The sequence below is a fragment of the Euwallacea similis genome, chromosome 5, assembly GCF_039881205.1.
Source record: "Euwallacea similis isolate ESF13 chromosome 5, ESF131.1, whole genome shotgun sequence".
In the NCBI taxonomy this organism is placed as follows: domain Eukaryota; kingdom Metazoa; phylum Arthropoda; class Insecta; order Coleoptera; family Curculionidae; genus Euwallacea; species Euwallacea similis.
In genome coordinates, this window is record NC_089613.1 from 6533136 (window position 1) to 6559427 (window position 26292).

Genomic DNA, 26292 nt, shown 5'->3' on the forward strand with positions numbered 1-26292 from the left:
AAAACCGTCTATTGAACCCACAGAATTTCTGCCCTCTTTTTTGATTAAGAATTCCTGTTTTTGTTTATTTCAGGATTTTCCCTTCAGATAAAGTTGCAGGCACTTCGATATATTAATCCTTAACGTTACAACTTTTTTTGAACTTTAATTATAATTTCAAACTTCAGTAATTTCCAGTACCAGGTGTCGCTTAATGGAAGGGAAAATTTTGTGTTAAAGTGCGTAAAACGGAGGCTTTCCGCACGCAAGTATACGCATTTAATTATCATTTTAGTATTCGCCACAGATGTGTGCCGCAAAGCGTATGAAATTACATTATTTTGGTCCAGGCCTGTTGGCCTGAAACATATAAAATGTACGTAAAAAGAATAAGTAAGTTAATAAAGAAAGTCATGAAAAATGCTGGCGAATGGGAGCTGAGCACGGACAGGGTGTCCCAAATTGGGTCTATATGTATCTTGAGAGTTGTAAGAGCTAGAAAAATAGTTAAATGGGAAAAGTTTGAGGGAATTTAATAGCCAGTTCGATGCCGCTTTGAAAACGATTTTAAGTGTTTTCGGTTTTCAGTCACTTTGAAAACCTCAAAAGCTTGTGTTAGGTCGACAAAATACTGTAAATTTCCAAGTTCAAAATATTTTCAAATCTGTAAAAATATTGAGATTTGAAAAATATGCGGCTCATTCGGGGTCTTTGTAGATGAGTTTCTCAGCTATTAACCCAAATCTACAGGAAGATATTTTTTTCGTGGTCAGATCCCCTTTTCCTCGAAGAATTTTCTCCAACATTTTGCCCTAAGTACATATGCGTCACGTGTTTTAATTTGGATTTACAGATGAATAATAAATTATAGTAAAAATTAGGTAAATATTCCATAATTTATCCTACTTATAACACAATTTACGATGTATTTGGAAATACAAGAGTGCAAACGGGAGGTATACATGGCACTTCTTACGGCAAAATCATGAGAATTTCTAGATACTTTTGCAAATAGCTGAAAAATGGTGATGGATACGGAAAAAATTCAAGAGACGGCGAAATTTCCACATATTTATTGATGCACCACGAAAAAAATTGGTTTTGCTAAAGGCTAGACTTCAGAAAATTATCACAATTCAAGACAATTCATGGGTTTATTTTATCGATATCTATCGATCTTAAAGCTTTGAGAAATCCAATTTCCTGTCCTTAGACTTATTTCCACTCAAAGTAATCGCACAGTTTACATTAATGCGATAAGTGCATTTTTCACGACTAATTAATTGTTTTAATTGAATTCACTAAAATTGTTTAATTGTGACAAAATTTTAAAGCAAAATAATTCATTAATGTTAACGTTTTTACAGTCTCTACTTCAACCAAACACCACTTAAAACTACGTCAAGCATCCAAAAACATGTAACTCGGTAATATGGAAAACATTATACCAAACTGAGCAGTAAACTGAAAGTTTCACTCGATTTGCATATGTTTCTGGGAGTTTCCTGGAAGGAATTCGAGGGGCTCCTTGCGGGAGCCCCTTTGTGTAGCCCCCAACAAAACTGTCAGAGATTAGGAGCCCCCAAGTTAATTGCCTTTTCCCGCATTGCATATATCGCCTGAATTCCTAATTGCTGATAAGGGCTAATTAATTACCCACATCCCTTAAATAATAATTAATAAGGTAGATGGCGAAAGGGATTAATGATTGTATTTTAGGTAGATTGTAAAATATAATAAAGATGTAATAAATAAAATATAATAATATATATTATACTATAATAAATTATTGCAAAATCAGTAAATAGAGATTATAGTTTTGTGTTGGCGCTCCCAGATGAGCAATGACGTAACTATGAAGATTTTAAACTAATTAAATATCAAAATTAATACGAAAATTTAAAGACAGTTTTAAATTGATACGCTGTTTTAGATTTAAAGAAAAAATGTTTTCCTGTTATGTCAGTCGATTGTAAGAAAATAGGGAACATTTCCTATGAATGAAAAATCAAACAGGGGCGTACGGAGCGCCTGTCGTAAGGATTGTAACATATACAGGGTGTCCCGGTTTGTTTCGGACAAATTGATACGGGAGATAAATGTCATTATTTTAAATAACAAAGTTCATATAAACGTGGGTCCGATCTCGATCAGTAGCGGAGTTACAGGGAGTTAAAATTTAAGAAAAAAATAGGTTTTTATTTTATTGTGCTGGACCTAGTACAGATAGACTTTTCAAATTTTATGTACATATTAAGTAATAAGTGCTGCTTAAAACGAGTGTAAATTTCCTCCAATTACTATACAGGGCATTGCATTTTCCGAGGTCTTGGTGCATAAAATCCTTTAAAAAAATTTGCTCTTACACCACTGATGAATTTTTATATTTTTTTTAACTTCTCCCATCTATTACCTAAATTTTGACTCTCTTCATTTTTGATCGAATTCTGTTCCATTTCCTCAAAAAATAATTAATTTATAAATTCAGTCAAATCTACAGACGTCAAGAAACTAATACCATTTTGACATTTCATATTAGTTTAACTATCGAAATAATGTTTCTTCACCGCAAATGTTTAAATATAATATTTAAAATAATTGAATACAAATTTATTATTTTTTCTATATGTTTGTAATTGCTTTTTCATAAAAAAAAGAATAATACAGAGAATCTAAATTTTAAAGAATAAAGTTAAAAGGAATCAAATGTTTTCAAAGGTGACGTGAAAAAACATTATTTTGATAGTTAAATTAATATGAAATGTCGAAATAGTATGAGCTTCTTGACGTTTGTAGATTTGACTGAATTTATAAATTAATTATTTTATGAGAAAATGGAACAGAATTCGACCAAAAACTAAGAGAGTCAAAATTTAGGTAATAGATGGGAGAAGTTAAAAAATATATAAAAATTCATCAGTGGCGTAAGAGCAAATTTTTTTAAAGGATTTTATGCACAAAGACCTCGGAAAATACAATACCCTGTATAGTAATTGGAGGAAATTTACTCTCGTTTTAAGCAGCACCTATTACCTAATATGCATATAAAATTTGAAGGGTCTATCTATAATAGGTCCAGCACAATAAAATAAAAACCTATTTTTTTCTTAAATTTTAACTCCCTGTAACTCCGCTACCGATCGAGATTGGACCCATGTTCATATAAACTTTTTTGCTTAAAATAATGAGTTCTATCTCTCATATCAATTTGTCCGAATCAAACCGGGACACCCTGTATGTAGTGAGAATTTTTAATGCCCATAGTATCAGCTTTAATGGAACATTTGTTAAATCCTACTAATGCAGTCCACACCATTGGGTTACAGTATGATTGTGAAAATTTATGATTCGGCTTTTGTATGAAAGATATGCAGAAGGATTTCTGTAGAGAAATTACCTGTAACGATTTAATATAAAATAAAAAATCATATAACGTACATGGTATTACATGTAAAAAAGTAAAATTTTAATGCCCGAAACGTAACACTAATAATATTCGAAAATTTAAAAAAATTTCCATCACACTGCATACTCACCCAGTTGAGATGCGCATATTGGTGCCTCGTCTCCCTCCAACTGAACCTTCCGTAGTACTTAAGGGCTCGCAGTACCGCGCATACGCAGGCCAGGTAGTTTCAACATCCTGAATTCCCTATAACAATCAGATAGGTGAAATTCCACAAACATTTACATAAATATCTATCCGAACCCTGTAATTTGATACTTAAGCCTTTGAATTAGCACTAGCAGCTGGCTAAGGGATATAAATCAATTTTAATACTGATCGCGCTATGCACTTAGAGCATGCATCGATCCCGCTCTAAATAGCTCCGATGGTTATCGCTTTCAATGTAGCTTTGTTTAGCTAGTGCTGATGTCATCATCGGGGCGAGTTTCGAGGGAAAAAGGAGCCACCCACCCTTGCATGGGGCCGGAAGTATTTAAATAAAAAAATGTTCGAACTCTGGATAGCGCCCTACGCATTTAAACGGAGAAAAATATGTAACCCACCTCTGGATAGCGTGGGGTTCGCAGGACGGAAATATCCTCGCAGTGGTCTGCTTGATGGGAGTTATCAGGTTCACCTTCATAATAGTCGCAGTAGCGGTTTTGGTGGTCATTTTTCGAACATTGATCCATTTTTTCGATGAGGAACATCACTTTATGAAGGATTCATCAATGTATAAGTTTTTCCTAAATTGCAGAATTAAAACGCGATAAAAAGGATTCGAAAATGAGCTCTCGGGACACAAAAGTGACAGGGAATCAATCCCTGAAGCATGGAATTTTACTTTCTAATTTGACGTTGATGTGGGAATGATGGTACCCACAGGTGATGTGCAAAAATGTGTAGTTGCACCTTGACACGCAATGGTGAATATTACGGGACTTTTCCAGAAAAATCTATAATTTTTTAAAATCGATTGATTATTTGAAACCCCTGAGAACAATATCACAACACAGAGACGTCTCTAAAGGCATTAACAATAGAAATTATACATTGCCTCCCCTAGAGAAATTTCAATTAAAAAAATCTTTCATGGCTCGCCCCTGGAAACTGCAATAGTATACAAACACACTATCAATGGATTCGGACCTGAGAGTGATTTGGTAAAAATTTGCCGCAATATACGTCATTGGACCTACGCGACCTGTGGAGGCGTTATGCATCCAGGATCTATCCAGAAGTACTATCCTGAAATTGTGAAACTTCAAGTATTTTAAATCAGCTTAAAGCCGTAACTATGATAAAACCTTATTTTATAGAATATGCCAGAAATTCCAAACTTTTCCAACTTGTTTTCTCAACCCAGTTTTTGCATTTCTCTCAATATCTCAAAACCGAACGAAATTTCGCATCAGATATATAAAAAACAATAAAAGTAAAATCTTGCTGAGGAAAGCTCTATTTATTTCCACAACAATTAATTATGTAAACATTATTCCAGGCATGCCAGGAAAACGTCCTATAACACATCGAAAAACATTTTTTTCATTGAGGCAGAACCTTATACTTCCAGTATTTGAGATATACGGTCATCGTCAATGTTAGCTCAATCCAGAGTTTGTGCCAGGAAATAATAGAGGTGTGTGTTAATTGCCTGCAACATGATAAGTTTCATTAATGGTAAATCAACAATAACCCTTCAAGACTTTTAATAATAATTGTGAGATATTATGGCATGAAGAGGATTGTTCCAGAAGTCGAAACAAAGAAGTCCTGGGATCATACGAAGTTTGGTCTCTGGGAATTTGCAGAAAGGCAGAAAATGCCAGTCGACGCACGTACGCGAATCGGTTTAAACGTCGACAGCGTCGCGACGCTCAGTGCATCCAGTTTTCCAGCGAGTTTCTCGCAGTTTTGAAAGTTTTCAGCTTTGCGCTTTTCTCGTGATTTTAGGCCAAAAAATGGTAAGTGGAGGCCAATTACTAAAAGAATTTTAAGTAGGAAAATTGAGTGTTTTTCTGTGATTTTGAGGCGCTGAATTGAGGTCTCAAATAAATTCATGAATATCCATTTTTTGGAATTTGCAACGGCCCTTAAGTATTCTGTATGTTGACATAATTTCTCTGCTTTGACCAAATTCTGATTAACAGAATGTATAAATAGTGCTAGAGGCGTTCAGCCTTAAACTAACTTAAATATAAATGCGATATATGGAAGACATGCACTCCCTTACTGCTAGTTACGCCACTGCTCAATCACAATATACATTTCTCTTTGCTCATTATCTATCGCTGCAACATCTGTTTTTTCCCGTTTCTTCTCCATTCTCAAACATTTACATTTGAGTTATGAGCACCCCCAAAAGGCGAAGACTTTGCAACAGTAATGCGATTAGAGCCATCAACAAAGAAAACTCACTGGAAGCACATTGAATTGCATCATATACGCGGCTCAACTTCGGGAAACTTTAATCTCCAACTTCAATAAAAAGGAGCCCGCTTTGAGACTGTATACAAACGGGGGGTGAAAGGTCTGGGGGCGGTTTGCGGGCCCCCGAACCCCATTGGAAACTTTGGGGGAACAATTTCAAGACTGGCTTTCTGTCAACTGTTGTTGTTGCCAGGATCTGGAAAGGTCTTCTTCGGCTGAAAGGGTTTAAAGAGGAATCCCAAGGGATTGTTTGGGACGAAAATGAGGCACCATTAAGTTTAGTGGGGATAGTTAAATGAAGACTTCTTAAAAACGGCGGAAAATTAGTCATTAGATTGTGGCTCTTTAAAGCTCCTGGATAAGGTTGAAAGTCACCTAAGGGCATATAGATCCAGGTAATATTGCCAGAACGTCTGGCAATTTGACCTGGAAGACAATTTTTTTGGTAATAAAATACGATGGTATCTTTAATTAAACAAATTTTTAAATTATACGTAATAATAACTTAAAATCCGGGACGTACGGTTGACTAGAGAAAATTCAGCCGTTTTGGCACGCTTATGTTAAAAAAATCAAAACTCTGAAAAAACTTCAATTGCACCAGCGGTTCTGCTTTGAATTATAGCCTCGGTTCTTTAAGTGCACAAAATTATGTTTTAATCTTATTAAAACCAGAAATGTACAAGACGGCGATTATATGAATTCTCCAAATTTTTCGTAACAACGCAACATTTTTTAGAAAAATTAAAAAGTATATTTAAATGAAAAATCAATGATTCAGCTTGGTAATTTTCGTCATGGAAAAACCAGTGAAGAAAGAAAGAAAAAATGGTTGTATTTGCCGATATCAATTTTAAAACCCTCCACGGATGGTACGTCCCTAATTAGCATTGATTTCTAGATAATTTCATTAATGACAGAGAGAACTGTTGCAACATATGCAAAATGGAAAAAATTAGGAAAATAATTTTGGAGATATCTTCCAGATAATTTTAGCAAAAAAGCAAAATTACAGCGAATGTTCGGACGGAGAGCCATTGGCCTTGATTGTAACTATTAGTCGTGAAAAATTGCTGATATTTTCAATTTTTCAATCTGAAATATTGAAATCTCAGTGTGTAAAAGGTGCGCAGTAGGCAAGAGGTTAGTTCGGGTTCTTCTAGGACAAGAACATTTTTTTTCTAAAATAAGGATTTCAAACAGCAATAGGTAAGCTTTTAATTTTTCTTTTGTCCCGAACACCTTTTTACTTTCATTGAGAAGACCATTAAGACGTCTTCAATTAAAATCAATTGCCGTAGGTGGTGAATTTTATTTATGAAAAAATGTTCTGTGATCACTCTTTAAATTTTTTTCTAAGACCATGAATTTCCATATTGCACGCCACTGTTTGCTTCTATTGAGAACACTTTCTAATCTAGTACGTTTAATGCTTTAGATTTTTCCTTATCCCCTAACAAGCCATTAAGGCCCTTAGGTGCCCTTAGCTTGATTTACCTGGCTCCTCACATTATATCCGCGATTTTAATTAAATACATTCAAGGGGCCAATTCTATGTTGATCTTAAAGAAAACTTCCAACGAGGACGTGTTGAAATGAAAAATTGCTAAATTCGCGTGACTCTCTCTGAAATTACACATTAAGGTATTTAAGTCCCTAAGGTAAGGGCCATTTCGTTCACCTAATCTGCAGACCCCCAAAAAGGGAGCTATTTACGTCAGGGGAATGCGAAATGGAGGATGTCAAGAAACGTGTTCGTGAATCTGATGGCCTTCGCCCTCTCGAGTATACTTTATATTAAGATAAATCTAATAGTGGCTGAAATATGGCTAAAAGTAAACATGTCAAACCTTTGCGGATAAGCTCAGCTTAAGGGAGCTGAACGAATCTACAGAAGAGAAAATTGATATCCAATTAAAGGTGTGGAGAAGCACCTGGCTCAATATAAATTTAATTTTTTTTTAAGGTTCAGAATTAATCGCTGATTCTCCTCGGAAGAGAAATTTCCTAAAATAGAGAATGGGGATTTAACGGTTTTCAGCCGGATGAACATTTACCACTAATTGCCTGCGGTTGGTAACACAAAAGGGTTTGACTATTTTTCTTCTTGTTTCTCCCAAAATTCGGCATTTTGGGGAATTAAATACTTTCGTACGGATCCAGAATAAGTTGTCGGGGCTGGTTCATCATTACCGAAGCGAGTAATGGTCAGAAGCCCAGAAACAGCAGGAATTCATTATTTTTCTTGCGTGTGTAGACATGAGAATATGGGGAAATCTCTTTACCTTGTTCTAAATCTAGGGAAATGTCTTGTTGCTGAATATAGAATTCAGTTTTTAATAGCGAGGTCTAGACAACGGCCCTCAGTATAAGAATAAATTAGAATACATTAGTACTCCAGGAACGAGAATACATTACATATTTCATAACTACATTTCTCGCAGACGCCCGAGTTTTAAATACCATATATTTCCCAAGTTCTGGAAATATATGGTCCTTGATCCAAGAATTCTTAGAACCACCCACGTTAAAGTATGTTCAATGCTGACGCACTATCTTTCCCAAGAATTTATCAAACCATTATGAATGAGGCACATACACAAAAGAGCCATTAAAATCTTGAATAGAACTAATTGAGACTAAAGAAACAAGCAGAAAGTTCTCCGAAGTAAACTTACTCAATAAAATGGCATTAAGTAATTAGGGTTTTTAACTGAAGAAATAGCATATGTAGTCGCGATGAGTATGTGTAACAATCAGAAGCGGAGCTACACGCGGGATGAACGAATTTTTATTTTTTATTTTTGAGGAGAATTTTTAAAAATCTATATTTTTAAATTGTGCTGACTCAGAAAACCAAAGTCCTTTCGAGCTCTAACCAGGTCTTGTGCCCAGAGAAATTATCAAATTTTGTTACGACTTGAGTGCAAGGCGCTTAAGTAAGCAGAAAAACGTGGTCAGAGTAAGGGCAATTGTCCAAAATGTGCCCTGCACCGCAAAATTAACGTATAATTTTTAAAATCGAAAAATCTGCCTTCGAAAATATTTATAATACGCGCTAGTGGTTTGAAATAATTTCTTTAAGACTCTCAAAAATTTTTTTATAATTTTTTACGTGTTTATTTATAAAACGACAACAGTTGTTAATAAAATTTCGAAAATTGTTATTTCGAAAATTTTGGCTTGAAAGTTGTATATCTCACTTAACATTGTTTAAATTGTGCTTTTAGTGCGTTTTGTGATATTAAAATTTCCCAAAGAAAATGGCCCACCATGTCCATAAGGGAAAAAAACGTTCGCTAGAAGAATGTACGGCTGTTATGGCACTCGCGGAGATAGACACATGTTTAAATCGCAAAACGATTTGGAGGGGCACAATCTACGGTTTCCAGAGCATTTGTGCGGTTTCTGGAGACTGATAGTAATCAAAAAAGACCTGGACAAGGACGACAAAAATTGACAACAGACAAGCATGATTCATTTTTGCGGCTGAAAGCTCTACGAAGTCGATTTATTACAAACACTGCGCTACAGCAGGAATTTTCTCGTCGATTTGGCTTTCATATCAATCAAGATACCGTGAGAAGCAGGTTAGCAGAAAAGAAAGTTACTCCCTATAGGGCTGCAGACGGTCCCCTATTGACTGTAAAACATCGAAGACAGCGTCTTCGATTTGCCCGAGAGCACCAAGATTGGGGAGATCATCAATGGTGCAACGTACTCCTTACGGATGAATCTCGATTTTACCTTTTTGGTGAAGATCGTCGTAGGAGAGCTTATCGACGTCCTGGAGAGCGATATGCCCAGTACAACATTGTTGGCATTGTGAGCTGTGGAGGTTGATCTGTTACAATATGAGAAGACATAAGTTTGGAAGGTCGTACGGAATTAACTGCACTAAAAAATGGTAATTTGACAGCCTATCAATACACGACAGACATTTTACAACCCCATTTAGTGTCATATGCTCCATTTATCGGTGAGGAATTTTTATTGGTGCACGATAATGCACGTCCACACGTGACATGAGTAATACAAAATTACCTTCAAGACGTAGAAATTCAAACGTTGCCTTGGCCAGCAAGAAGCCCTGATCTGAATCCCATCGAATATTTATGGGACAACATGGGTCGACAAGTTAGAGCATTGCAGGTTCCCCTTAAGGACTTAAATAAGCTGTCATTGAGGACCACAGAAATATGGAAGCAAATTGATGCTAAAAACTTAATGTCAAGTATGTCAAGAAGGTGTGAGATAGTAATCCGAGCAAAAAAGGACAGTATAAGCTATTAAATATTCATTTGTTTGTACAAATGAAAAAATAAAATAAGGAAATATTTGGTACACTGTGTAATCATTTAACTATGTTCCTTATTGATTCCAATAAGTTAGAATTATTGAAAATCATGGTCATATTTCGTTAGTAAACGTAAAATCTTTGCTCTAAAATCATAAAAACTAAAATGCCAAAAAATTTTAAATATGCGTTAATTTTGCAGTATGGTGTATATTTCTGAGAGAAAACGACATAATGAAACACGCTCAAATCTAACGGATAGCTCTGTCTAGGCTCTATACCAAGAAAATGTATCAACGTTTTTAAATGAGAATGAATCATGTGACGACTACAAGCTTGTAAGCATGAATTTATGGGAGCAAACGTAGTCGAAAGAATGACAATTTTCAAAAATGTATATCTCAGGCTCTAGATAACTTGGAAAGCTGTACTAACGACTTGATGATAATTCTACTTAATCTCTATATCTAGAAAATTTAACAACTCTTCCAAATGAGTATGAATCAAATGGTGACTATGACCTTGGGACCATAAATTTGAGCAAACAAACGTGGTTGAAAAAGTGACCATTTTGCATAACTGTGTCTACAAAATGTATCAACTTTTCTCATGATTATGGATCATGTGTCAACTATGAGTGTATGAATGTCAAATTCAACCAAGTAAAGAAGCTTGATTGAAGGAGCAGCAATTTTCAAAAATTTATATCTTAGAATGCAGATGGGTAGAAACACTGCACATAAATCTTGATGACAGCTATGTCTAGCATCTATTTCTAGAAAAATTATCAAGTTTCTCTAAGGAGTAAGAATCATATGGCGATTATGAGCCTCTTCTAGAAAACTCTGATTTGACCATCGTTTTTAGGAAAATTGTCACAGTTAAAAAAACCATGGTACACCAATGTGTTGTGCAATTCTTAATATGCTTTAAAGGAAGATTTATCTTTCGCGACATTCAATGTAGCGACTTTACTTACACAGATTCAGAGGCGTACGAAGGATGAGGGGTCAAAGGAGCTGTATCTAACAAAATTACTTTTTCAGAATGTTTTAGTAGATTTTGTCTTATTTTTATTTCCATATTTAAATTAATAATCAATCAAGAATAGTACTCCAAAGGCGATTTACGTGCGACACGAACATTTTACCACATTTTTATCAAGCATTTAACATCGGAATACAAATTGACACAAATAGCTCTTCCAATCAAAGTAATGCTTCGATCCCTGCTTTTTCTTGTGTTTCTACCAGAGGAAAGAACACAATACCAATTTTCATTTAATGGCAGAATGATGTAAATAACCTCCTAATCTCCCTTAATTGCCTGAAAAGTAGCCAAGGGATGATGCCCTCTTGAATGTCTTCAGACAAGCATTTTTTTGCTAATACAAGCAGGCTGAGATTAATGGTTTCCCATTGGAAGAGGGCATTAGTTTCATCCGGACTAGAGTAAAACAATGACTTCTGGCAGTTATTCTTTTTTCCTCATTCCCCCGTTGATGTATATCTTAAAATAAGGGAGGTTTATCTATATAAACCTTTTTATAACGGATCAAATTCAAATTTTCCTTTAATATAAAGCCTAGAAATGTTCGTTAATATTTGTGTCCGCCATGTGGTCCGCCATGTGGTGCTAATAGACTCTTAAAAGTATGTCTGGTTTTATACCTCAGTCAAAAAAAAAAAAGTCCTGGCGCCATCGTCGAATTTGGTAAAAAGCTTTGAGCTTATACACATTTGTTGTAATTCCGTAAACTGCACTATCTGGAAAAATGATAGATCTGGAATGTTTGTAAATCTGGATGGAGTGGAATTTTTAGGGAAAAAATTGAAATTGATACAAAACATAACAAAATACAGGGTGTTTCATTTAAAAAAAAATCGAGTTTAAGGCTGCTAAATACCAAGAATTAGGTTCTAATTTTTTTCTGTGTAAAATCGCTAGAGATTGATTTAGGACCATGTTGGTAAATTTATTTACCAATTAACACTGTATAAAGGCCAGACCGAGTTTTTAAGGAATTTAGGCTACACATCCATAAAGTCCAGGACTGTAGCTAATTTTTCGCTTCAGTCTTTTTCCAGATATCCTACGTCCAGCCCATTTACACATTAGATATCTATGGGTCAAGATCCAGACATATTTTCTTCGGACACGAATTTCCAAATTATCCCTTACATGGGGGAGTAATTATTCCCCAACTTTCTTTCAATTGCCGCATATCCCTCTCCAATTACCTCTATTACATTAGGACTAATTCAATCAACCCCCTTCCGCACTCGGACTCCTTTTAATCATAACGTTACGCCACAGGGACATCTAACGACACGAAAAGGTTGATTAAAGGTTAAGTTCTTGCTAATAGTGTGAACGACCTCTCTAGGGTGTACACCGCCCTTTTCCAAGAACCAATTTCTGGATTTGCTATAACGATGGTGAAATAGTAAAACGACTGCCGTGCTTTAGTGTCATATCTGAGCCCATCAGTTGTAAAATATGTTGTTCTTTATACCGCCACAGGACCAAATAAATCTGCGGTAAGTCCTTTTTCAATTTTGTTTTCCCGTCGTGTCACAAGGGGGATTTGTCTGAAGAGAAATTCGTGAGAGGTAAGATATTATGATCCGATATATTGCCAATAAAATCTGTAAGACAAGTACTGATTTTAAGCAAATGTCATGAGCATTATAATATTTTTTTACGGTTAGTGCGCAAAGTGTACTTTAAACACGCTCGTTCAGAAAGTTCTGTTTTTAAATATTTGCAATTGCTTGAATTGGAATTCCGCCCGCAAAAGGGCGTGCTCAAAGTACACTTTGAACACGCCCATTCAAAAAATTCTATTATTAAATAATGTGCAATTGCTGAAATTAAGAATTCAGCACGTAAGTGAGCGTGTTCAAAGTACAGTTTGCACTCGTTCATTCAGAAAGTTCTATTTTGAAATATTTGCAATTGCTTGAATTGGAACTTCGCCCGCAAAAGGGCGTGCCTAAAGTACATTTTGGACACGCCCATTCAAAAAGTTCTATTGTTAAATATTATGAAACTGCTGAAATTAAGAATTCACCGCGCAAGTGGGCGCGCACAGAAAGCACTTTGGAGGTGCCCTATCAGGAAGTTTTATTGTTAAATATTTTAATATACAACAGCAAAACTATATTATACAGGGTTATTCACGTCATGCTACACGGAATATTGCAGCTAAAGTATTTAATATTTCAAATTTTTCTTTTTTGCAATGTGTAGAACTTATATAAAGGTACATTCTAAAATTATTTTACTTTTATACAGGGGGTTGTAAATAAGTGAAAAATATCAAAGTTATGTTTTTTTAAATGGAACACTCAATATATCAATACCGTTTTAGATTCCTTGAGAAAAATAAATGTAAGTTTGCTTAAGGTTTACCTACACTAAACCTTAAAGATTTTGAAATAATTGAGATTTTGTAAAAATGTAGTGCAAATTTAAAAACTTTGCTTTAAAGGAAGTTTAAACTGGAATAAGCCGAAATTCACATCAAGCCTCAGACATGAGGCATATTTCATGCCATAGTCATGAAAATTTAAATATCTTATACAGTGTGTCCAAAAAATAAATTGAAAAATGTACTTACTTTGAAGGGTATTAACTTGCTTAATTTAAATGGAACACCCATATTTTATTACTACAACTATCAAATTGAAACATTACCGATCGAAAACTATTATACTTTCCTATACTTAAATGTACAAGTTTTCCTTGAAAATTAAGATTTTTAAAGAAAGTAGAAAATCCTATTATTTTGTGTATCAGTTGCCACGATGACATCTAAAATGCCAATATAAAGAGTCATATTTATGCATTCTTTTTTCGGATAATTCTTTATTTATGATATTTTCAATATTATTTGCGTAACTTACAAAATAATTTTCATATTTAATCAAATCTCCGAAAAAAGAATGCGTAAATATGATTCTTTATATTGACATTTTAGATGTCACTGTGGCAACTGATATAAAAAATAATAGGATTTTCTACTTTTTTTAAAAATCTTAATTTTCCAGGAAAACTTGTACATTTAGGCATAGGAAAGTATAATAGTTTTCGATCGGTAATGTTTCAATTTGATAGTTGTAGTAATAAAATATAGGGTGTTCCATTTAAATTAAGCAAGTTAATACCCTTCAAAGTAAGTACATTTTTCAATTTATTTTTTGGACACACTGTATAAGATATTTAAATTTTCATGACTATGGCATGAAATATGCCTCATGTCTGAGGCTTGATGTGAATTTCGGCTTATTCCAGTCTAAACTTCCTTTAAAGCAAAGGCTTTAAATTTGCACTGCATTTTTACAAAATTTCAATTATTTCAAAATCCTTAAGGTTTAAAGTGGGTAAACCTTAATCAGACTTATATTTATTTATCTCAAGGAATCTAAAATAGTACTAATATATTGAGTGTTTCATTTAAAATAACATAACTTTGATATTTTTCACTTATTTACAACCCCTTGTATAAAAGTAAAATAATTTTAGAATGTAGCTCTATATGAGTTCTACACATCGCGAAAAAGAAAAATTCGAAATGTTAAATACTTTGGCCGCAATATTCCGTGTAGCATGCCGTGAATAACCCTGTATATATGTATTATTAAAATGTTTGTGAAAATATTGTATAATTAAAAATACAATTATTGTGCTATCGATGGTATTAAGAATTCTGTGCGTAAATGGGCACACTTAAAGTGCACTTTGCACACATTCGCTCAGAAAGGTCTGTTATTAAATATCATGCAATTGCTAGAATTAAAAATTCCAGATCTGCGGCCGAATATCTATTATTTATAAACCTAATCCTGCATTACAATATGGACGATATTTCATACAAATGCGGCTTAATTTATCACAAAAGCCATAAAATCGATGCTATGTGTTTTACAATTAATTGTCAAAATATGTTTTCAGGCAAAAGTTTCGTGACTTTTAAAGTTTAAAGTAACTGTCAATGATAAATGGGGAAGAGAATGAGGAATTAGGACCTGCTTTACTCCTCGTTGCTGATAAGATTTTACACGTTTTTCGGGAAATTGGTCAATGTCCATTAAAACTCATGATCGAAAAAATGTCTTTTTTTAATTTTATAATTTATTGAGACTCATCGAACCTACATGCAGCTAAGAAAAATCAGTGGCGTAGTTTCGTCTGAAACCCATCTGCAACTAAAAAATTCCCACAAATGGTCCTATACCAGATACTTTTTATAGTGTTTTTACGGCTGTTTGGTTAAAACTGAAAATTTCACTTTTTATTAAAAGTAATTGGAATTATGCCACTATTAAAAAATCAGTGGCGCACAAAGCCATGCCCATGCCACAATCAGGTCTGACATAACTATCACTCAATTCGAGAAAGTGCCAATTTTGTTGCCTGATCCGGATGCATCAACGACATTGCATACAGGGTGTTCCATTTGATATATCGAAGTTGCTACTACTTTTTATATGTATTACCGGCAACGACGCATTGCTGAAAATATTTTGGTTAATAGAGCGAAACCAGTATATTGAAATTTTTGAAGTTTTTGAAGTCATCGATAGTGAATCACCTCTATATTTGGACATACTCCTATATTTAGTGACCTCAATTTTTGTCAACATTTTAATCATACCAAACGTATACGCGAGTTCCTTTGAATGGTTTCTCAGTACGACTAAGCAATTATTGGAACAAAATTGGAAATTTCAGAATATTGAGGTCGAATGGAACTATACAACTGTAAAAAAATCAATGGCGTATCATATTGCTAAATCCCAGCCTCAATTTCCTATTCCTAATTTTCGTTAAAATTACAGATTTCTGCGCTTCTGCAAAGGCCAAATAATGTGACTAATGATATTCAAGCCTCGGGACCATTATTCATATTTAAGATCCGCCTTAGTTTTAAATTGATTTATACGGAGTTATTAAATCTTCCGTCAGTTTCGGTGTGTCTACATGTACAAGACCTCCACTTGTCAGGGGTTTTATTAATTTCTAACGATGGTAATACGTCTTGGGGAAAATAATGGCACCACCGCATTAATTTAATTTTCGCTTTAATTAAGCGAAACTTTTAAGATCGAACTTTTTCGGTTTATTGTGTGCAAACTGGCGTTACCGAGTAGGAAAGTGCAGTTGCAGTAAACTGAATTCGATTAAGGCCCGCTATGCTAAAGCGGAAATGCAGAATAATAGTTACTGCAATTTTCAGTTCATTTTATAATCGCTAAAAACGCCCTGTTGGGTAAGTAATTAATATTTGAAATAAGGAACTGCACCAATAATATGAAGAGGAGATACAGTGCGGCGATTCTCTTGGATACACACACGTTCACCTTTTCTCGGACTTTTTCTTTAAAGTCTGGAGTATGGAAATTATGGACGTAGCCTCAATAAAACGCTTAGAAATACACGTTTTTAGGCTACAGCGCATTCCTAAAATTTCATAATAATTTTCCAAAAACAAATATATTCCTGCCAACATGATGAATGCGCCTGATATGACTCCACGGAAAGTTACTATTGCATGACAGTAGTGGCAAAAAGTAACACTCTGCTCACAAATCGACAGCCAAAGGCGTTCTTTGATCTGGGTTTCCAGAATTTAGTGTAATTTTTAATAAATCATTCAATGAAACAATCAATTTTAATCGCAGTTTGTTGATCAATGATATCAAACATCCCACTCTTACTGATGGCAAAAAGCGAGATAAAAGTTCTTAATGGCCAAACTGTATTTATCCATATCTCAACTACAGAAGATCGCCATTTTCTCAGTTACTTTGAATGAAAGAGTTAATTTACTCTCAATCTCTCCCAGCACTGAAGACAATAAGACGAGAGGGGCTATCATAATCACATGAGTTGTATGTGTCACGGATACTATTTTTAAACTGCCATTTAATTAATTAGGGGTAAGCAATATCATTCCAGCTATACATCATCAGATAGAGTAAATTGTTTTTTTAGACTAGAAACTCATTTAATTAATGACGTTCAGTTGCAACACGTCCAAAGCGTTTTATTCCCTTTCAGGACAATATGGCAGGGAGTGTTCCTTTGGTTAATTTCCTTAAAACTGCGTCTTAAAGGCAAAATTTATGCTTAATATTGCATTATACATGTTAATATTGCAGATACCCCATTATCTTGCTCTTTTTATGCACAACATATTTTTTATGAAACATTTATCTCGTTGAAACCTCAATATGTCAAGATTTCAGGAGATTTTCAACTCGATGGACTTGATAGATAAATGGACTATCGTTCCGTGGGTCAGGCCGTTTATCACCTCCATTGTCCATATATTTTTTTATCGCTTTCACTCGCTTTTGCTCAGATTCGATCTTTAGGAAGTCAAGATGATAGAGCTTTTTTGCCCGAATTAAGTGGGCCAAACCTAAAAGTTGAAATTAATTTTCTTAACACAATGATGAACGAAGCACAAAAGCATTGGTTGCCCCAAAAAGGGTTTTTTGAGGCAACTTTTCACATTAATGCTACTTTTGAAAAATACCTACTTAATACTCAATTGTCTTAGAATGCTATTCTGAAATTTATATGTCTACCGCCCCCTTAAAAGGTTGGCAGATAGACAAGAAAAGCAGGAAATTGTTATGAGTTTTCCTTTAAATCTATTTTATGCTGAAAAGGATTAAGTTCTAGACATCAAACGTTTTTCCAAACCCGCTTTTGTATATTAAAAAAACAGTTCAGGCCTGGAATAAGTTCTTCCCTCGCTCCAGGATGCCACTTAAGTAAGTTTTGATGGAGTTTTAAATTGTTTGTGCCCAACTGTTTAAGTCTTTGCCCGTGACTTTCATACTTCTTCTCCGTTTGCGACCCCACTGAAAGTTTTCTGATGAATCATGAATCGCTGCGCAGTTGCCTCTGACGTTTTGCTTTGCATTTGCACCCTCAAATTGAGGGCGAATCTTCAGACGACTGGAGATTTATCAGGAAACTTAAAAAGGATTAAAGAGACCGACGAGTAAGGTTGCTATGGGGATCTCAGAAACGATAAGAGGTTCGAATTTGGTTCATTTTAAGTCAAAGCTATATGTAAAGCCAGACATTCCATATTTGCTTTTCTCCGAAATTCCCAGAGGCATTAAAGACTACTCGTGGAGGGTATCGTATTTCTTACAGTTTTCAACAGTTTGTGGCACCCTGTAGTAAGTGAGAATGTGAGTTTCCTCTAGGGTCAGATACCAGATGGTAGAGAGGAGGGGAGGAGAGTAAACTTTAAAAGCGAAAAATTCTGCAAAAAATCCCCCTCTTAGATAAATCAATCGCTTGAAAAAATAAAAAGTAGCGTTATTGCTAGAGTGGACCCTGAGAGAGTGAAACGCACCTGGTTTCCGGTTGTTCAAGTCAGGTTAAAACTATTATCTAGAATTTCAGTGGTGCCCAGCGCTCAGTTTGGAAGTGGAAAATCCTTTGAAAATCGTAACTTTACGGAATATTTAAAAATATTTTTTAAATCACGTAATTATTATGTCAGTGTAATCAGCGACGTTCAGCTTTCTATTTAGACGCGAACATTTCTCTGAAAAAAGCTCTTTAAATTTTTAGATCTATAGAAAGGAGTGTGTATATTTAATAATTATGAACTTTACATTTGAGTCTAGTACGCCGCTATTTTCCAGATTTCAAATCAGAAATTTACAGAGTTCAAGGAGTTATTAGGCAGAATTTCGTCGAGTAATGCGTTTGTAATGGAAATTTATAAATTTCGAGTTTATTTTAAAATCCATATAGAAAATAATGTAGGGATTTTAAATTTGAGGCCAGTGCGCCGTTGTTTCAAAAAGGCTCAAATAGGAAGTTTATCGGGCCCAAGAAAAGATGATAGAGAGTTATGGTGTAAAATTTCGTTGGTGCACAGATATCACTTTGATGGTGAAAAATTCTTAGAATTAATCTTTATTATTAAATTTATAGAAGGTTATATCTTTTATATTTGAAATTGGTGCGCTTTGTTTCCCAACGACTGAAATAAGCATTTTTATAGCTTTTACAAGGATTTACAAAGTGTTATTATACAGAAGTTCATTTAGTTCATAGAAGTTAGTTTAGTTAGAAGTTCATTAGTAGTGTTTGCTGATAGAAACAAATTTAACGAGGTTCTAAACCAATGAACTTCTACTTTATAAAAGCACTCTTCTTTTTTAATTGATGTGTCGCGGCGTGGCGGCTCAAACCGTTTCGGAGATACCTATCAAGGTGCGTACTCCTCACAACACAAATGAGGTGCATTCTTACTTCTACATTTGGATAATTTTGAAAAAAGAGGAAAACAGGGTTTATCGAATAATACCTCACTCCTACATGTTTACAGGATACAACTGTATTCATAGCTGCAAAAATTAAATAAACTTTTTTTCTGCTGGAAAGCAGTTATGTCTGAAATAATAAATAGATTATTGATAGGTCGTTATATTTTAAGAAATATGTATTTGCTTTGGGCCGTTCCTACAGTTTGTTTATTTTTCCATTTGAAGAGCGTCGTAATTGATTTTATGAGTGAAAAATGTCTACATCGTAACACGAGAAAGTCTCCAGTCAAATTTAACTGCACATTCATAATATAGACTTCAAATAGATAATAATTTACCGTACAAGTCAATTTTGTCTAAAAAGAAAAATCCTGTTGGAAAAATTATTGAGAATTTCAATTTGCTTTATATGCCTTGAGGATATTAAATCGTAGAGACAGTTGAGAAATAGGATTTTATCCTCTGTGATCTTGGGAGCGCAAGCAGATCAATATGAAACCTGCAGGCGAGTTAATTTAAAGCCGTCCCTGCAAGCGAAATAAAAACGCTGAAACAAATTAGTGCCAAGATGTGTTTAAGCTGAGACCGGGTTTAAGAGACGCAGAGGCACCGGATTCGTTTTAATTCATTTCACGGTGTTTTGCCATGGATTAGGAACTTATAATTTGGTGGTTTAGGGCGTGCATGCATCTGTACCACTCTCTTCGTCAAACCAAAAAGCCCATAGAGGCCACAAATAACACACAAGACCGGAGAATTGTGAATGCTTCGGCAATATGGATGCCATTCATTGGGAGATTATCGAAGCGAATACGTAAAACCCCAAAACTAAGAGGAGGGTATGATCTTTCCTTTGAGAAGTTCTTTATAAAAATAGTAATGATGGATTAAAAGTTCCAGGCTTTCAAACGTAATTAAATTCAAAAAAGAAATTTTTGTGTCATCGTGGACATCTTTAATTTGGAAATTTCTCGAGTGACATGGAAAAATTTTACGCTATCGAAATTCATGGGAAAAATAGAGAAAATGATGCTTTTTCATATGAAATATTCGTCACTCAAGTGCCGACATCCTCTCTAAAATCCATTGGCGCGACGCGAGAATTTTATTATTTTACTTACACAATTACCATTTTTAAAATTTTTACTAATTAACATTGAAGATTCCTACTGCCCTGATTATTTCTTAACGTTGACATAAATCTGTCGGGAAATACCAGAAATCAAACAGCTTAAGTTTGCAAAAATCCAGTGGCGCAGTATCATAATTGTCGACACTTCACCCCTTAACTTAAGAGTGCTAATATGCATAAATCTAGCCAAATTTGAGGAGAGCCTCAAAGAAACCATAGAGCATCATTTTGCAATCAAAAAGGCGAAACCTCATGCTCAGGAGCACACTTTCCCATTTATATTTAAATCTCCTCTAAAATACAATACGAAATTGGCCCGAATGCAAATGGCAAAGTGGTGTTTAGCACAATAGCGAAACTTGATGTAAATATCATAGGAAATATGGCTGTCATACACTGTTGAATTATGAACGTATTCTTCGCATTAAGACTGCAAACAACGCGCTCCGTATGCATCCCTTACGGGATGTGTTTAATGTGCCGTTTATTAACACGCAGCTTATTATTTAAAGAGAACAACATTTGCCGGGGAATTTAAAGGGAAAAATGCGATGAATAAATCTTGGGGTGCACAAACAAGCGACGACCTTTCCCCAAGCGCAGAGTCGCCGATTATCGCCAAAGGTGCGATTTAAAGTTTGGAGGGGACGTAAAATATTGCAGCTGAAACTAAAAAGACATAAAAGAGTTGCAGGCTGCTGCAGTAGCGTGTGAGGAGCTTTGCAGGGTATTTGTTTCGTGCTTTCCGCTGTAGTCAAGGAATGAAATCAAATTGAGAGGAAATTAATCATTACTGCCACCAATAAAGGAAAAATAATGATCCAAGTAGCACAGATCGTGGGAACAATTAATAAACAAGAGATAATGTTATATTCTACACGAACCGCTTGGCAAAATCTCTTTTGGTTTCTGGAACACGGAGTCACTTTAATGCCTATTTCTGCGATTTTGAAAATACTAAAAAAAAAAAAAATTAATAGAGAAATTCTCTACGGCACTGTAAATTTCATGAATACTAATCCTGTTCCTCCTCTATGAGAATTGAAAGATAATTATCCGCATGATTTGTCGAAAAACTGTGGCGTACTGAGCTCAGGTTCAAAAAACTGCAAAAGTACATATTTTATTAGTCATATTTCAATATTTTTTAACTTGCCAGAAAAATATTATATGGCAATTTACAGTGCTATGAACATTCGCTTAAAAATTTCCATAATAAACATTTCAAATTGATGAACAAAAACATTTTTTAATTTATCTTCATTTGAAGGCCTGGAATTTTAAATTTAGTATCATCATATTTATGGTAAATTTTTTACATGAAAGAGCACGCTTTTCTCATATTTTAGTTAAGCTTCCATGGCTGTAACATTTTTCGATTTCACTCTTCGAATTTTCATATCGAATATGCTCATAATGACAAAAGATATACTGACATTTGGAGACTTGAAACTGTGGATATACTGTGAGTACTTTCACGGCGAGTATTTTGCATGAAAGAGCATACCTTCTTCTATATTTCCTGTAAGTTTCAGTAGTGTAATGTTTTTCCATGGTACTCCGCACTTTTTAAAATTAAAGTTATCCAAGATGACGAAGAAAAGTACTTCTTGAGTTTACCTACATTTGAAGGCCTGGAACTCGGATCTACTTCCAGCATCCCTATGACTACCCATATTGACAAAGAACAGCAGTTTTTATTTACCGATTTAAAAGCCTGATCTTTTCTTCTGTGATGACAAAATGGCGAGCGTTTCGCTAATGTCACTGAATGACATATGGCACAATATTCTTTTATTTAAAGTGAAGCGATAACCAATTAATCCTGCACAACATTTATCCGGTGATAATCCGCGTTAATAAAGGATTTACGAGGAAGATAAACCATGGATGCATAATAATGGCAGTCATGCATGAAGCCATAATCCGTCGATTTTTAGTGCCTCCGTTCATATTTTCCCATGCTACAGATAATGTGTGTATATCGGCTCTAAAGCCATGTTGATTGGAAATCGTTGTGGTCCATTGTTGTGTTCCATGATGGATCGAGAGATCCTTCCAATTCAGATTTAAATTTAGCCCCCTTCGCCATATCTAGGAGGAGGTTTAGCCATTATGCTGTTCTCACTACGCCCGAGCTCAATATAAGTTTTTAATATAACCTAATTTAAACTTCAGGAAATCGTGCAATAACAGTTAGCTGGTAACGTTAAGTTTCCAGTTGGAGAGGAAATATTGCTCCAATTTAATCGCCCAAAACGCACAGCCTCACGATATCGATTCGGTGGAATCTCATATATTTAGTTTAATTTGTGCAAAATAGGGCACGTATATGGCTAAACCCGAACTATGTAGTTCAGAACTATTAAGTTTAAAGCTCCCGTGTAATTGCAGATAGCGGCGTAACTGTTTAGAAATATCTATCCATTACGCGTTGTTCATGCCTGCTTCGTGCCGAGTTGCTCGGATGCCTCAGAGAAACATTCAAGTGATAATTAGGGTCATTTGTCGATTGTAATTTGAAGTCGCAGAAGTTGCGGAATCATTCAAAATCAACAAGCTTCAAAGTCACACCATAATCCATCCGTCCATCCAGAATCCAGGTAACTTTATCAGGAAGATAATTTCCATGGAAACGGTAAAATAAAGGCAGAGCGCAGAAGCTGTGGAATCGTTCGAAATCAACAAAGTCCGAAGTCACAATTTAATCCATCCGGTCATTCAGAATTCAGGTAACATTATTAGGAGGGTAATTTCTATAGAAACTTCTTTTCAAAGAGCTTTCTTTTCCAAGAAACTTAATTGATTTTATCCCTCAGAAAACAATACGCTTAGAGGGACTTAATTTCTTCATATCCTCATTAGAAATTAATATTTTGGAATTATTTACTGTCTAAATTCGCCAGGCTCAGCCCGAAGGAAGAATATTTCTGAATTTTGATTTTTTGCCCAGAGGTACTGTGATTTTTCCAAAAAACCAGATGCAGCTCCTGTAAAAAGTATTGTAATACGTTTGTAATATTCATAAATCTGATATTAAAAGAAAACTTAAACACGTATAACTTTATTTTAAAAAGCGCATTTAATGCATTATTTTCGTTGTTCAAATTTTTTACCCCTATCCACCTACCCCTACTACCTTTTTATTTTCAAATGGAAAGGTACCCATTTTAGTATATTAAATGAAAGGTAATTCAATAAAGGACAAATGATACAATGGTATACTTAGAACTAAAAGTGGATCTACAGTTTTCCTAAAAATTAAAATTATTAAATACAAAATAAAGTAACTTACTATTACACCAAACAAAATTAAAATTCCTATAATAGATACTCAAATTGGACTCCAGTAACAATTTAACAGTGACTCAGTCGTTTCTCGAACTCTCCTATGCAATTATCCAGTGTATCTCAGTGTTATTAATTTTAATTCTGCTTTAATTCTAAGACGTAAATTACCTAAATTTTCTGGCCTATTTTTATTAATGGAACCTTTTAAATGACCCTACAAAAAAAATCGAGGGGATTAAGATCTGGAGATCTTGACGGCTATTCTATCGTGCCTCTTCTACCGATCCATCTCGTAGAGAAAATCCCAACAATATACCTTCTCATAGTCATAACATAATGCGGTGGTGTTATGGAAACCAAATATTATTGGCTATTTGTTTCCTCTTTTCTCCAGGAAAAGTTGCGGCGATCGATGGAACTGTTTAGTTTTACAATAACTACAAATATGATGCGTTGTTTAAATTCACCTCTATGAAAAATGGACCGATGAACTAATGGCCTATTATACCCATCCATACATTGAGTTTTTGCGGATATTGTGTATGCAGAGTCTGCATCCAATGAGGATTGGCTGTAAACCAGTAGCGACAATTATGTCGATGAATAGATCAATTTAAGCAAAACATTGCTATTATCCTGAATGCCCTTTCCTTGCATCAATTCACAAAATTTCATCCTGCAATTAAAATCTTCAGGCGGCAACTTTTGGGTAAGGGAAATTTTGTATGGATGAAATTTTTCTCGCTTTAAAAAATGACCTACTGATTTTACAAATACATTAAATTCATCGACAAGTTTGCTGGTAGACTGTATGGGGTTTTCATCAATAGATAAAAGAATATCTAGTGCTTTATTGCAACTAGTTGCTGTTCGAGCTCTTCCATATTTTTAAAGTAGCTTTCACACTTCCAGTTTGTTGAAATTTTTTATTGATCTGACAAAATACACTCCTATCAATAGATCGGTCTGGATATTTCTCATTAAATATAAGGCACATCTCTTCATAAGTTCTTTTGCGATCTTTATTCCCCAGAAAGATTAACCTTTCAATTATTTGTTTCTCATATAACGATCCGTTTTTTTTTAATATTCTAACTGTGATAGATGCCTAACAACTGAATTCAACTACTAATGAATTCTATAAAAACCAATATATTTTATATCAGAAAATTGTTTACATTGAAAACGATTTGGAATTTCTACGTCTTATTGTCACTTTTTCACTCTCTTTCAAAGTGAAATAGGAATGGAGTCTATCTAGGAAGCAAAGATTAAAACCTTTAATCCTTTTAAGATGTGCCCTTCGTTCTATTTTTTTTTTAAGGGAACTGTAGATCGAAATTTAGTTTTGGACATACCGTATTACCCTTATTAAATTAGTTTTCATTTAATATACTGTAATGAGTACTTTTTCATTTGAAAATAAAAAGTTAGTAGGTATAGCTGGATAGGGGTGAAAAATTTGAACATCAAAAATTATGCATTAAATGGATTTTTTAAAATAAAGTTATACGTGTTTAAACATTTTTTTTAAATATTGGGTTTATGAAAGTTATAAACGTGTTGCAATACTTTTTACGAGCACTGCATGTAGATTTATCGCTCAGAAAGCAAACAAATGCAACATATTCCCATCACAAATAGATACTTTCACTTGATTTACTATCCGAATTCACCAAAGTAGATCTAAAGTCTCCTACTTCCAGATAAATGATTCTTCCAACGAACTTAATAAATTTTATCCCGCCCCTAAATCCCCACAACTGAATGCTTCTATGGTAATTAGCTTGAAGTTAAAGTTAACAGCACCCTCATAATTAAGCAGAAGCCCTCCTGGCTCTCTTTTAATTATTCTTTACTGGAGCATCATTGCAGTATCTACAAAACTTCCCCAAAAAAGGCGTTTCAAATAGTACTTGCAATAAACTTAAAAAACTGATCCACAAAGACTGTTACACCCATCTAACTGGAAAATATCGATAGGGAATCATGGGCCTAGAAAGGGCGGAAATGTTTTTTTCGTAAAAACACAATTATTTCAGGCTAAATCACGTGGAAAAGAAAACATTAAGAAGATAATACATTCCTACCTTCTCGCAATAATTGGACAATAGCAATGTATCCGAGCGAATGTTCCTATTTTCATAAACTGTAATTAGTACTGCGTGAAAGAACTGCACAACCGACCAGTTGGATTTCGCGTTTAAATGGGTGTTTATGGGCCATAAGATGCGAGCGCTCTGATTGAAAATTTTGACTTGAAATTAGATACGGTAGAATGCTTGAAAAATCATTATTATCTTTGAAAATACATTCTGCGGGAATTACTTTTTTTATCGTTATGAAGTTTCGCCTTCATGCGCTGAAATTTTCAAATTCATTGAGAAATAAACTAAGACGGCAAATT

General features: G+C 34.6%; 1 protein-coding gene across 1 annotated transcript in view; it reads left to right on the forward strand.

Moving 5' to 3' along the window:
• Positions 1–5269: 5269 nt before the first annotated feature.
• TyrR (Tyramine receptor) overlaps positions 5270–26292 on the forward strand; it is a 41595-nt gene continuing 20572 nt past the window's right edge. Inside the window, exon 1 of the mRNA XM_066390299.1 lies at positions 5270–5391. The gene's annotated coding sequence lies outside the window, so the exon portion shown is untranslated. The remainder of the gene's footprint in view (positions 5392–26292) is intronic.